The sequence below is a fragment of the Mastomys coucha genome, unplaced genomic scaffold, assembly GCF_008632895.1.
Source record: "Mastomys coucha isolate ucsf_1 unplaced genomic scaffold, UCSF_Mcou_1 pScaffold1, whole genome shotgun sequence".
Lineage (NCBI taxonomy): Eukaryota > Metazoa > Chordata > Mammalia > Rodentia > Muridae > Mastomys > Mastomys coucha.
In genome coordinates this window covers 846,531-860,145 of record NW_022196891.1, presented here as the reverse complement: position 1 = coordinate 860,145, position 13,615 = coordinate 846,531, and the positions used below count along the sequence as shown (strand labels likewise).

The window sequence follows — 13,615 nt, the reverse complement described above, 5'->3', positions numbered from 1 at the left end:
TATATATATATATATGTGTGTGTGTGTATACATGTATGTATATGTAAGAAGTATATATTATATATATTATGTACATGTAGGAAACACATATAAAGAATATATATTCTTATACATATGTAAGAATATACATATATATGTTTACTATATATAGATATATGTGTATACATACATACATTTCTAACAAAATACAGCATACAGGATTTCTACCCTACACATATTATGTGTGTGTGTGTATGTGCATATTTCAATATTGAATGCCCTTCTCACAGCTGTAGACATGCATCATCTCCATGATTATCTATGAGAAATGACTTTGGCTAGGTGAATTTTACTGCCTGGCAACATGGATATAATCTGTTGGTATTCTACCCCCACAGATACCTGACAATAGCCAGGTATGCTTTTCCCCACAGTTACCTGGCAACAGCCAAGTAGGCCTGGCCCTATAAAAGGGTCTCCTTGCCCCCTCCTCTCTTCCTTATTCTCTTGTCTCTTGCCCCTTGCTCCTCCTCTCTCCCCATTTCCTTCCCCTCTCTTGGCATGAGCCAGCTGAGATATCCCTTTCCCCCACACCCCACTAGATCATATTCTTGTAGCTCTTTATCTTTTTATGATCACAACATAATCACTTAATTCAAACAGTATTACCAATAAAAATTTAAAGATATGTTACCCATCAATGCTGCTTTGTTTTAAGTAATGTAAAATTAAAAAAGCAAACAAACAAGAAATGACACCAAAACCAAAGCCAAAACCAAAACCAAAACCAAACCAAACCAAAACAAAACAAAACAAAACAAAATCTGACTAGGGACAAAGATGAAATCATCAAGTGCATAACTAAATGGATCCATCCATATGGACAGTATTGAAAAGTGAACAAAATGAAAAGGCTCAAGAGACAAAAAATTTATTGTGAGATGTGAGCTAAAGTAGAACAGGGCTGATGAAGTACTAATCAATCATGTGATCTCAAGCTTTTCTCTAGCAATGGATGCCAATAGTTTTGCCTTAAGGTCATAGGTAAATAGCATTTACTTTACATTAAAAGGAAAAAAATGTTTTCTTTCCCTCGATTCCTTGATGTCAACTGATCTATAAAAATCTGTTACTTCTCAAAATATTTAAGCTGACTTTATCAAAGGTATTTTTTCTTTATCTTTTCCCTGAGACTAGAGAACTGAGTCCTGATATTTGTCCTGTTTCTTTTATCACTGTTATTACATTCCTCCAACTGAACAGCTTGTTCATACTGAAACCACAGGGCATAAGATTAAAAGAATATCCCCTTTCTTAGAATTCTCATCTTCAGCAAATTCATGACAAACATAATGAACAGGAGACTAACACAAAATAACACTAGGAAGCTCATTTCAGACACTGGGGAGATCAGCAATTCCTACCACCGTTTTACTCAAAGTACCCTTCAGTGTACAGATTCAGTTATAGCTGGGAATTGGCTTGATTACATACCAGTTTGGAGACACAATTATTGAATTATAGGTTTAGAATTTAGAAGGCTTAACACACAAATGTAATCAACAGCAGGATTCCATGAGCTGCCAATGAAACTGGTTCTGTGCATACATCATGACTGATATAGAAGGAACAACCTGGTATTGGGAAGATTATTATCCAGAGATTATAGGAAACATTTCAGAGAGTTCTGGATTAGCACTAAGCCTCTGTGTTAACAGTTTGATGTAATACAGCAATTTTCCAGCCATAGCACCTAGGTCTTTCCGAGCTACACAGCTGGCAATGGAGAACGAGGAACTCTCAAGCAGCAGCTAACTACTATCTGGGATCTGCCCTTCATTCACTAGCTTTATCTGAGATTAGTGTGAGTGGCAAGCTAATGAGAAACAAAAACATCAGAAGCTAGGTCAGAGAATACTTAAGGAGAAAAACAAAGGTATAAAAGATATATTTAGTCCTCCTTCACATAGCTTTTCCATAAAACATTTTTATACTGTAAAGCATCGATGAGAGGGGAGGCCCTTGGTCCTGTGCAGACTCAATGCCCCAGTGTAGGGGAATGCCAGGATGGTGAGGTGGGATTGGGTGGTGGGTAGGGGAGCACCCTCATAGAAGCAGGGGGAGGGGTTGGGATAGGGGGTTGCAGAGGGAAAACAAGAAAAGAGGGTAGCATTTGAAATGTAAATAAGTAAAATATCCAGTGAAAAAATTTAATCAATCTATCAATTATAGAAAAAAATTTCTTGTAGAACATTGCACATTTGTTTTAATTAATCAATGAATAATGGGTAAATAAAGAGAAGACAATATGTCAACAACACAAATATAATTTCCTTTTACTGAGAATTAGGTCCTGGGCACCGAGGATTGAGAATAGGTATATAAAGTGCAAAAGCACCTACTGGGTTCTGGAAATCTCTTGGCTGTTTAACCTACATGATAGCATAAGACACCTGGATGTTTGGAAGTGTTAGTTGCTATTCCAGACCATTTCTTCCCAAAGTATTTTGAAGTTTCTGAGCAAAATCACTCAGTAAAGTTCACAGCAAGTTAAGGGTGAAGTGGTGAATATTGATTGTGTCCACAGGTCCCTTCCCCAGGAACGGAGGAGATAAGTAGACCAATTTGGACAAAGTGACAATCATGGTATCTTTGATTTTCCTTAGCTGCTCTTATCATCCTTTGACTTCAGAACATAATTTACTGCTGAGAGGTATGTTGTAGTGTGGATCAATAGAGACAGAAGAGCTGAGGATAAAGTCCCAGTTGTTAATTTTGGAGACACAATTAAAGAAGACATGTTGACATTGGAAATGGAATACTTATGTTAAACATGGTTTCTCCTGACTTTGCATCTTTGGATTCATTTTTGGCAGCAATAACAAGAGACATGATCAAACAGCCATCAGGAGCATGCCAGAGTAGGGAAATCATATGGACAGAGATTTTACATGTGAAGACAGGTGCTTTAAGATCCTAGGGTGCTTCTTCAACACTTGATTTTCTAAGACACACTGAACCAAGGTGATGTTGTGCATTTCTGAAGTTCTACACAGGCATCTCTGCTATGTTTGTATTTTGTTGGCCAGCATTCAGATGATTTCTCTCCTTAAAATCTGTTTTCTTGACTCACTGAGCTGCTCTATTATGTCATTTTTAAACTTTCTGAATTTTTGATGATAGTTCTTTTCAATTCTGTTTTCTGTAATTTATCTAGGTAAGTTTTACTGGCAAACATTTTTACAGGACTGTCTAAGTTTGGGGTTTCATTGCTGGAAAGAGACTTCAGGACTAAAAAGGAAGTCGGGGAGGAAAGAGTCTTATTTGCTTAAAATTCCAACTTGCTGTTACTCATTGAAGAAAGTCCAGGCAGGAACTCAAACATGGTAGAATCTTGGAAGCAGAAGCTTATGCAGAAGTCATGGCGTGGTTCTGATTACTGGCTTGCTTTCCATGTCTTCAGTTTTCTTTGTTATACAATCTACAACCAACGGTCCAGTGATAGTACCACTGAAATAGCTTGGGACCTCCTCCATTGACCACTAAGAAAATTCTCTATAGCTGTATCTTATAGAGGCATTTTTAAAATTGAGGTTCCCTCCTTTCAGATAACTTTTTGTTTGTGTGTTAACTTTATATAAGACTAGCCCACCAAAGGATTATATGTTTTGGAGGAGAGATTCTGGTTTGACCTTTTAAATATGGTTTGTATTTTTCTGATGAGATCTGGGTATGTGAGCTTCTTTTATTATTTCCTTGTCAGATGAGGACAGAGAAGGGTTAGGTAGAAGAGAGTATGTGAGGGTAGGTTAGGCAGAGAGGATGGAACTGGCTTACATGGCATGAAGTCAGGTGGTCAGAAAGGCTTAGGCTGTTATACATTATGCATTTCCTAGTCCAAGGCTGTGCAGGAGCCAGGAATAGAACTATGAAGCAGGAAAAAGTCATGGAGAGGAAGATAGGATGAGGAAGCCTCATTAGGCTAGCTACCAGAGAATGGTGTAAAGGAGGCCTGGGTGGAGAGGTTGGATGTGGTATGGGAGGAACCTGTGAATCAGAACATGCAAGATGGATCCTGTAGTAGCTTAGAACTTGGTAGTCCCTCAGAAGGTTGTGCCTAGACATTGAAATATATTAATAATTAATGAACAAAGATTCCATTAACTTGACAGAGAGTAAGAAAGAAAGGTATATGGGAGAGTTTCAGGGGAGAAAAGTGAAGAGGGGAATTACATAATATAAAGAAATCATTAAAAAAGAAAAGTTAAGGCAAATCAACCATTCTTGACAATTTACTACTGTTTCAGATTAGAAGCTAGCAACTCGAAATGAGTCGCCTTGAACATTACAGAAGAGAAGACAGGAATTCTGTTAGAGCTGAGGAAGCATGCTGTGAAATTCAATCTTCTAGGTGTCATGAATATCAAGTTCATAAACTTGGAGGACCAGTTTTTGTTACTTCCACAGGATCTGGACTAGATGAACCTAGCTGAAATACTGACATAGAAGTTGTACATTATCTCCAGGCCTTATAATACTAAGGAACTATTGACAATTATAGCTGCTGAGGGAGGACCATTCTTGCTTGGAGATATGGACAGTGCTATGTTTCCCATGCTACAGTGAGTGACAGATTTTTCATGCATATATGGCAGGCACTAACAAGAAACTGGGAGGGGATGAGGTATATGAAGAGAGTTTGATGGGAAATTGGGGGTACCTATTTATTATATTTCATTGTATGCATACAAAAATTACACAAATGAAAAATACTTAAAGAGTTTCTTTTTTGATCACTCTATTTTTTTGTTCTATAATCATATGTTATGTCAAACCTACAAGGGCTTATATGCTGGTCCAATTTCTTGTCTTTGTTACCAAATATCAAACACAAACAACTGTAATGATAAAGTATTTATTTTGGTTTCAGAGACTTCACTCCATGTTTATTTGGACCCACACAACCAGGCAAAACATCATGGTGTTGGAAATGTGTAGAAAGATATTTCACCACACATTAGAAAAAAAACAAAAACTGAGGAGGATACTAAAGATTGAGTATAGACTTCAGAGGCAAGAGCCAGTGACTTACTTTTTCCAATTAAGTCCTACCTCCTAAAGTTTCCAAAACCTCCCAAAATAGCACCACCAGCTGAGAAGCAGACATTTAACACAGTGTCCTGGGGATCTTACTAGCTCACTTGTCCATTTCTCATTCTAAGGGCTTATAACGGAACTGAAGCAGGCTGGAATATGACATTGATGCCAATAAATGCAGGTTCTGTGCAGCATGTATCTTTTTGCTCATCTGCTTCTGACTCAAGTGGGTGATTGAACCCAACTTGTGACTTCTTCCTCAGCCCCAAAGCCTCCATCTTTCATTTCCAGATTTCTTATTTTGGTAGCCCTCCATTTCTCAAACTTGTGCACCATTATACAGGGTCCAGGCAATCCCACTGATTTTCATTATCTTCACAATCACATTTGATCTGTTAACCATGTCTCCTCATTCCTGCATTGGAAAACTCAAGGAGACTAAAAGGGCCTCCACAGCTACTTTGTTTTCAACAGGCTGAGTGTCTCAGGAAACACGTTGGAGGTACTATCATTACAGGACCATCATGGCTTTGATGGCAGGTAGGGACTAAAAGAGACTCTATAAAAAGTTTATCCAAATTCTTTCCACTTCCTACTCAGACTTATCTTTATACCCAGGTCTGGTTGAGTAATCTGAGAATCAGAGAACATATTCTCCATGTATATACTTGTAAATGTCCCATCTGGAGGAACTGCTTTATTTTTTTGGTATTCCTTTGGCACTGCCAAAAAAGAGAAAAGGAAAATAACATAAAAAATAATTTTTTGTTACTCTCCACTTTTACCATGTTATAAGAAATTACTGGCAAATTCCCAAGATCAAGAAATTAAATAATAAATACAAGATAATGTTCCTTGCTGAAATAAGAGTAATTTTTCTTTTCTCACAGTCATCACTATGAATATGTGGTAAAAGCACCTACTCTGAAGCTTTTGAAATTGTTAGGGACATTTGGTGGCTCATTTGGTGGTCTTCCAGGAGACTAATTGCCCAGAGAACTGGTGTCAGTGTACGGTGACAGCAGTCATGCTCAATATATTCCTCTTTAATGCAGGTAGGGAAGTGAGAGCTGCAGCTTTTGCTCATCTTTCAGCTTAAGGGATTAATTTTTTCACTCAGCTGGTAGCATTAATGATCAAAGCATTTCTATTTCTTTTAGCCAAATTTTGGAATTTAATCTACCCATCTGGATCTTTTGGAGATAGTTTCTGAATGCTTTAAATCTTAATTCTTAAATGAATCTTCAAACAGCAGATGTTAAAATATGTAAAGAACAAATATGAGTTTTCACCTGCCTGCACATTTTAACATTTGTACTTGCATTTATGTATGCCGCCTCTACACCTTCTAGACATGCTTTCTCTTTACATGTTTTACCCAAATAATTAGATAGGTTTAGAACTGGATCTCAAATATAAATTCCAAGAGAACTCTGAGTATTAGAATCTATAAACTCTCATATTTTCTTCATAGCCTATTTTTAATGAAATGATCTGAGTCCCTTTCTTGACACAAGAAAACAATTGAAAAGTTGTGTGTGCAAAACCTTCAGCATTATGGCTTACTTGTTGAATAGTGTTAAAGGGAAAAGATGCTATCTAGTGAAACCAGACTAAATAAAGAGGTAAAAACAATAGCAGCAGAGCAAGAAGTATGCTTCATTACTATAATTCCATCAACTTGATATCTTCACTCTTCCTCTCTTTTCAAACTAATTTATCTACCACTCCACTTCCTAACACATAGAGCACCAGCATTTATTGCTAAGATCTCCGCATTTCCATCTAATGGCCAGACCTCCTTGGATATTGACATGAAGACAATTCAGGTCAATAAGTAGATCAAACCACTGATGTGAACTGAAGCTGAAATGAATATGGAACTGAACAACTCAATGGCCCTATTAAGTGTGAAAGAAAGCCTCATACTTAGAATGGATCGATCAGATTAGAATAACAGAATGCAAAAATAAAATAGAGGATCTAGACTAAATATGCAAGGACTATTAAAAATGTTTAAAAACACAGGTAAAAAAGCACATAAGAAGTATGGATCAGTATTTAAAAAGCCCAAATAATCAAATTATAATCATAGCTAAGGGAGAAGAATTCCATGTATAAGGTATAGATTCAATCTTCAAGAAGATCATAAATGAAAACTTCCAAAAATTAAGGAAGGATATATCTATATAGATAAAAGAAGCACACAGAACACCAAATAGATAAGAGAAGAAAAGAAAATTTTCATGGCATATGATAGTTTAAGCACTAAGTATATATAACCAACAAAGTATACTTTACTTTGCAAAAGAAAAAACAGAAGTCACATATAAAGGAAGATTCATCAGGATGATAGATAATTTTTCAGTGGAAAATTTTAAAGCAAGAAGAGCCTGGAACAGAACATTCTAAGTCCTATAAGACCACAAGTGCCAACCTGCAGTAACATATCCAGTATGATATAAGTAGCCTAGAAATATTTTATAGCCAGAAAAGCAGACTTAAAGAAAATATAGGAAACATTATTTCAAACAGAAGAGAACAATGAAAATAGATTTTTAGAGAAAATATGAACATATACTTACTAAAGAAGAAAGTACCACTGAAAATACAATAATACAAAAAATCAACACCACACAATCTCAATTAGCAGAACACATTTCAATACAATAAATTTAAATATCAGTGGCTTAAATTCTCTATTCAAAAGATACAAAAAACTTACTGAATGATCAAGAAATTAACTTTCTATATATGATGTTGTCTTAGTCAGGGTTTATATTCCTGCACAAACATCATGACCAAGAAGCAAGTTGGGGAGGAAAGGGTTTATTCAGCTTACTTCCATATTGCTGTTTATCATCAAGAGAAGTCAGGACTGGAACTCAAGTAGGTCAGGAAGCAGGAACTGATGCAGAGGCCATGGAGGGATGTTCCTTACTGGCTTGCTTTTCCTGGCTTGCTCAGGCTGCTCTCTTATAGAACCCAAGACTTCCAGCCCAGGGATGGCACCACCCACAAGGGGCCCTACCCCCTTGATCACTAATTGAGAAAATGTCCCACAGCTGGATCTCATGGAGGCACTTCCCCTACTGAAACTCCCTTCTCTGTGATAACTCCAGCCTGAGTCAAATTGGCACACAAAACCAGCCAGTACAGATGTCAACAAGAAACCTATCTTAGCATTAAAGATAAATACCACCCTACAGTAAATGTTCAAACAAATGTACTCCAATCAAATGGAACCAGGAACCAAGCAAGAACTGCTATTCTAATAGCTAACACAATAGAATTCAATGTAAAAAACAATGAGAGAGGTGAAAACAAACAAACAAACAAAAATACAGAGCACTTCTATCTACCAAGAGAAACTAACCATATGTGCATCAAACTCTGGTGCACTCAATTTCATGAAAATTGTTTTACTGGATTTAGAAGCATAGATTAACACAAACTCATCGTTAGTGGGTCATTTGAATACCCCACTTTTTTTTTTAATAGCCAGGTCATCTCACGAAAAATAAAAAGAGAAACACCAGAATTAAATGACATCATGCATCAGATGGATTTGACATATATCTCCAGAATATTATACCCAAATTATTTTTATTAATTTTAAATTTTTCAAATGGGCATATCTGCCCTTACTTCTGAATTCAATTATGCTTGTAACAAACTTTAGGGCTGCCTATATTTAAGAAGGAACTGGGACCTGAATCTTCCGGCATCTTCATGACATTCTCCTTGACTGCAGTTTTCAAAGACAATAAAAAATAAAAAAAAGTAAAGGTGATTTACTTGAGCCAAGTGTTATGGTGTCTACAATAAGTGAGGGCCTGTGCAAGAATTGATCTGAGTGTGGTACTGCTCATCTCTTCGGGGTCTGCATGAGAGGTGTTGGCTGGCTCACTTATCAGAGAACTGATTGAGTTAGAACTGCGCAGCACCATGTTAGAGCCTGGGAATAAAGGAGGAGAGCCAGCCACACTGAGCTCATCTTTGCCAAAATGTTGAAATATTTTGTACATTGAGGATTTATTTGTATTCATTTTTGTTCTTTTATTTTAAAAATGGACTGTTTATTATAAGTAAATGTGTTCTGGTTTCAGTTTTTAGTGGCCCCATAAGCTTTATGCCTGTGGTGAACAACTAGTCTGGCTAAGACAGTCTTTGCTCAGTTAGTCCTCCAAAACTAACATCAAGCACCTTGTATTATTTGTAGGAACTCTGATTTGTTCTTTCTTCCTCCTCCATTATCATTTTACTGCCAAACATTTTTTTCTGTCCTTTTTTAGAGGACTCTGGAAACCTTCCCTTTCATATCCAATCCACCAAACAGATGTCTTTCCCTGGGCGTCAACCCCAAGAGTATGCCATAAACTGATATAGGGAAAATACTATAATTGTAAATGTGATCAAAGATAGCAGAGGGCTTTTCTTTTGTTTTCTTGCATTAACAAAAGCATTTTTTTTTTTTTGTCAAACAGATGGGCTCTTTATTAAATTTTGTGAAAAGGTATAAAGATGTTATCATTAATTGCACTTGGAGCCTCTAGAAGTTGGTTATTAAAATTTTCAGAAATTTAAGAAGTTAATTAGGCCCCAAATCCTGAGTTAGACTACATCTAAATAGGGATATTGATAACAATTGGAATTTAAGTATTGGTGGTCAGCAGTCCCAAATTGTAACAATTAGGCATGTGACACCTGAGAGTATTTTTTTTTCTTTTTATTGTTGAGAATTTCAGGTTTGATGAGAGGAAACTGATGTCATTATTTTACCACACCTTACCAAAATAATATTTTCTCATCCATTCACCCTTTTACCATTGAGTCCCACATCAGATTCATCAAGGCCCCCAGAACAAGGCTTTCTCCTTGGCCCACATCTAAAGCTAAAGACAATTCAGTGGGTTTTGTTTGTTTGTTCTGGAGATAGTCTCTCATAGAACCCAGGCTAGCCTCAAACTCTATATCTAACTGAGGTTGACCCTGAACTTCTGATCCTCCTGCCTAATGGTAAAAAATGCCTTTTACCATTCCTGGGATGGACCCGAGAGCTCCATGGCAGCTGCAGCAACTCTACCCACTGGGCTCCGTCCTCAGCCCCTCCTGTATTGTTTCGATTTTTTTTCCTAAATCCTACTTTTCACATTCACTATGATGCTGTGTAGCACACATAGGGCTTCTTGCTATCTGTGAGATTATTTAACCGAATGCACAATCTGAGATCTAAGAACACATCTGGGCGAAGAGGCAGTCTTTCCTTAGACCAGAAAAAAAAAAAAAAGCCCTCAAAGAAAAATAAAGGACCCAATGGGATGCTCACACAGAATTACTCTGATTTGGGCTGGCATGGCTTTTCAGAAGTGTAGATCCCAGGTAAATTCAGGATGGCTGTTTTTCTCTGGATCTGGAAGTGTGAGTCTCTCTGGAGCAGATATTTTCCAGGGCTGGTCTTTGAAAATGGACAGAAATTCTGGTGCATCTGTGGAGAAATGGGTGTATAAGGAACTGGAGGGGGCACTGTGCACTAAGGAAGGCAGTAGGGCAATGCTGGAGATGGAAATGGCTGGTAGGAAAACATGTTGGTAGCTTTCTGAGTTCCTTGTTCGAATTCTCGCAATTCATCCGTTGTCATGTACTGGTCTGTGCATGGCTCTCTATGTCATCCACTGTGGAGGAGTGCTGGTTGCAAACTTGTATGTTGGTTTGTTCATTCATGTTTTTCTCATATTCCTGAACATCATCAATTGTCATATCATACCATTCATCAATCCACACAAAGGCCTGTGTCCAATCAGCAAGATGTCTCGGACCACCTTGTGCACAAATTGTTCCACTCAGTTTTGAAGGCCCCACACCTCGAACTTGCTGGTTACCAGCTTGTAGGAGCACACGATGGGCTGATGGTTGTCTTGCCAGCCTTCTCTTAACTGTCCTCGGCCTGTCTTCTCAAATTTGAAGTGTTTAGGATCCTCAGATTCTTTGTCATAGTGTTCTAGAATTTCATCTCAGGTGCTATCGATGAAGCATACTTCTTTCTCGAGGTCTTTGGCTTCACTGTCAAAAATACTGTCATTGTCTTCATACTTGGTTTCTATGTGGATGGAGAATTTTGGCAGGAAAGAACAAGTGTATTCTGTGATGGTGTATGGGTAATAATTTCATGCCTTTCTTGGTCACATAAAATATTTTGGGAACAACAGCTGTGGCCCAACTAGGCAGTTTGCTGTTGAGATATACTTGCTTCTCATTGCCATGGTGAGGGTCCTTAAAGGGCTCATTTTGCACAACCTCTACCCCTTCTCCCCAGTCACTCTGCTCATGGCTATGTTTGTTGATGATATACAGCTGTTTGATCTTGTACATCCACGTTGAGCCGCATACAGATTCAGTACTCTTTCAGCAGCAAGTTTCTGCTGGCTGGGAAAGAAGGGGGCGTCCAATGGATGAGCAAGGCTGGAGCCCAGCAGAGGGCAAAGATGCTGGGAAACAGCGAGCAAAGCAGTCCAGGTGGTGTGCTCAGCTCCTAACTGCAGGGACCTACAGCTTATCAAGCTTCTTGTCCTGGTGTCTGTCACTCCCCCTTCTACTTCCCTGCAGAGATCAGTCCTCTTGGTATTCTAACAAAAGCATTTTATTCCCATGTTCTGAACCAGGCTTTGCTAAATACTCTCTGACAATGGCTGGGTGGAAGAGAATCTGGGTTTTGTGGACTCTGTTTTAAAAGTGAAATTCTACAAATGTGGTTTTTCCAGTAAAATTACATCAAGTTCACAGATCATCCTTTGTAAACACTTGTTGAAGCTGAGTGTCATTGCCATTCCATCTGCCAACCTGTCTTAGTTTCTATTTTATTTCTGAGAATAGACACCATGGCCAAGTCAATTTTCAAAGAAAGCATTTAACTTGGGGATTGTTTATGATGCACAGTAACTCTAGCAGAGGACATACACTATACACAGGCACTCTTAAAAGCACAACAGAAAGTCTCTATTCTCCAGCCAGTGGCCACAGAAGTTGCCCAAATTATGCAACCCCAAGACTCACTGTTCTTTTTAAATTAATGACAAAACTCGTATCCTGGTTTCCACACTTCCGTAAGCAACAAAAGTAGAACTATAGAAGCCAATATTCAAGATTAGTACATCTGGGGATTTTTCAAAGCCGTATCCTGGAACCTTTGAAATTATCCTTTGTTTGTATTTTGACAAGCATTGCTGCCTTTATTCTGGCTTCTAAGGCCTGAATGGTGAGGCTATCATTATGTCAGCTTTGTGGTAAGGTCTGGAAGGCTTTCTGGGGGTCTATTATACTTACAGGTTCAGAGGGTTGGTCTATTATCTTCATTAAGAAAGCAAACAGTCATCATGGTATCGTGGTTAAACAGTCCTGGGAGCTTTATATCCTAATCTACAGGCAGGAAAGAGATGAGAGAGATAGAGGGAAGTGATTGATGGAGACAGATAAAATAGAGAGAGAGAGAGGGAGAGAGAGGGGAGGGGAGGGAAGAGAGAGAGAGAGAGAGAGAGAGAGAGAGAGAGAGAGAGAGAGAGAGAGAGAGAGAGAGGACTGAACCTTGTATGGGCTATTGAAATCTCAAAGTCCTTTCTAAGTAACACATCTCCACCAACAAGTCCATGCCTCCTAATTATACTACTCTCTGGCCCTGATAGGCTTGTAGCGATATCATAATGCAAAATTTATTTAGTATAACTAAAGAAATTTTTACATAGTCTCAACACTGTTTAAAATTCAAATTCTAGACTTTCTGTGACCTACAGCAACTCCTTATAACTTCCTACAAAACCAAAGAGCAAAATTGTCTTTCTTTTTAATAGCTGAATAGTATTCCTGCTGAATTGATGTACCACAGTTTCTTTATCTATTCCTCAGTTAACGGAGATCTGTTAGGTTGTTTCCAGTTTCTGGCTATTGTGAATTAAGCTGTTATGAACATATCTGAGAACTTGTCATTTCTGGGATGGTGAAACATCTTTTGGGCATATGCCAAGGAGTGAAATAGCTGAGTCAAAAACCACCGAATTGATTTCCAAAGTAGTTGCACAAGTTTGCACTCTCCCAGTAATGGAGGGCCTATTCCCATCCCCAACTCCAACCTATATAGCAGATATGCAACTTGGTGTTCATTCGGGTCCTGAACAACTGGAACAGGGATATTATGTTCACAGCTTCACAAAATTGCCTGTAGGTGGAGTATGTCCTTCTGCCTGGGCTGCCTTGTCATGCCTCAATGAGAATAGATGCACCTAGCTTCACAGAGACTTGATGTGCCAGGGTGGGGGCACACCCAAGGGGCCCCTACCTACTCAGAGGAGAAGGAGAAAGGGGAAAGGAGTAAGGATTTGGGGAGGGATGATCGGAGATGGGGCATGAGTGGTACAGAAAGTGAATAAGTTAAAAAAAATATTTAAAAACAGATAGCATACTTATTATACAATGTCAGAATATTTAATATCATTCCAAAAGGTAAGAAAGAGATCATAGTGAAGAACTACTGGGCCAGATAAAGACT

The 13,615-nt window shown here is 38.2% G+C and overlaps 1 pseudogene; it reads right to left on the bottom strand.

The window, feature by feature from the left end:
- Window positions 1-10,713: 10,713 nt before the first annotated feature.
- Window positions 10,714-13,615, bottom strand: part of LOC116069429 — a 33,679-nt pseudogene continuing 30,777 nt past the window's right edge.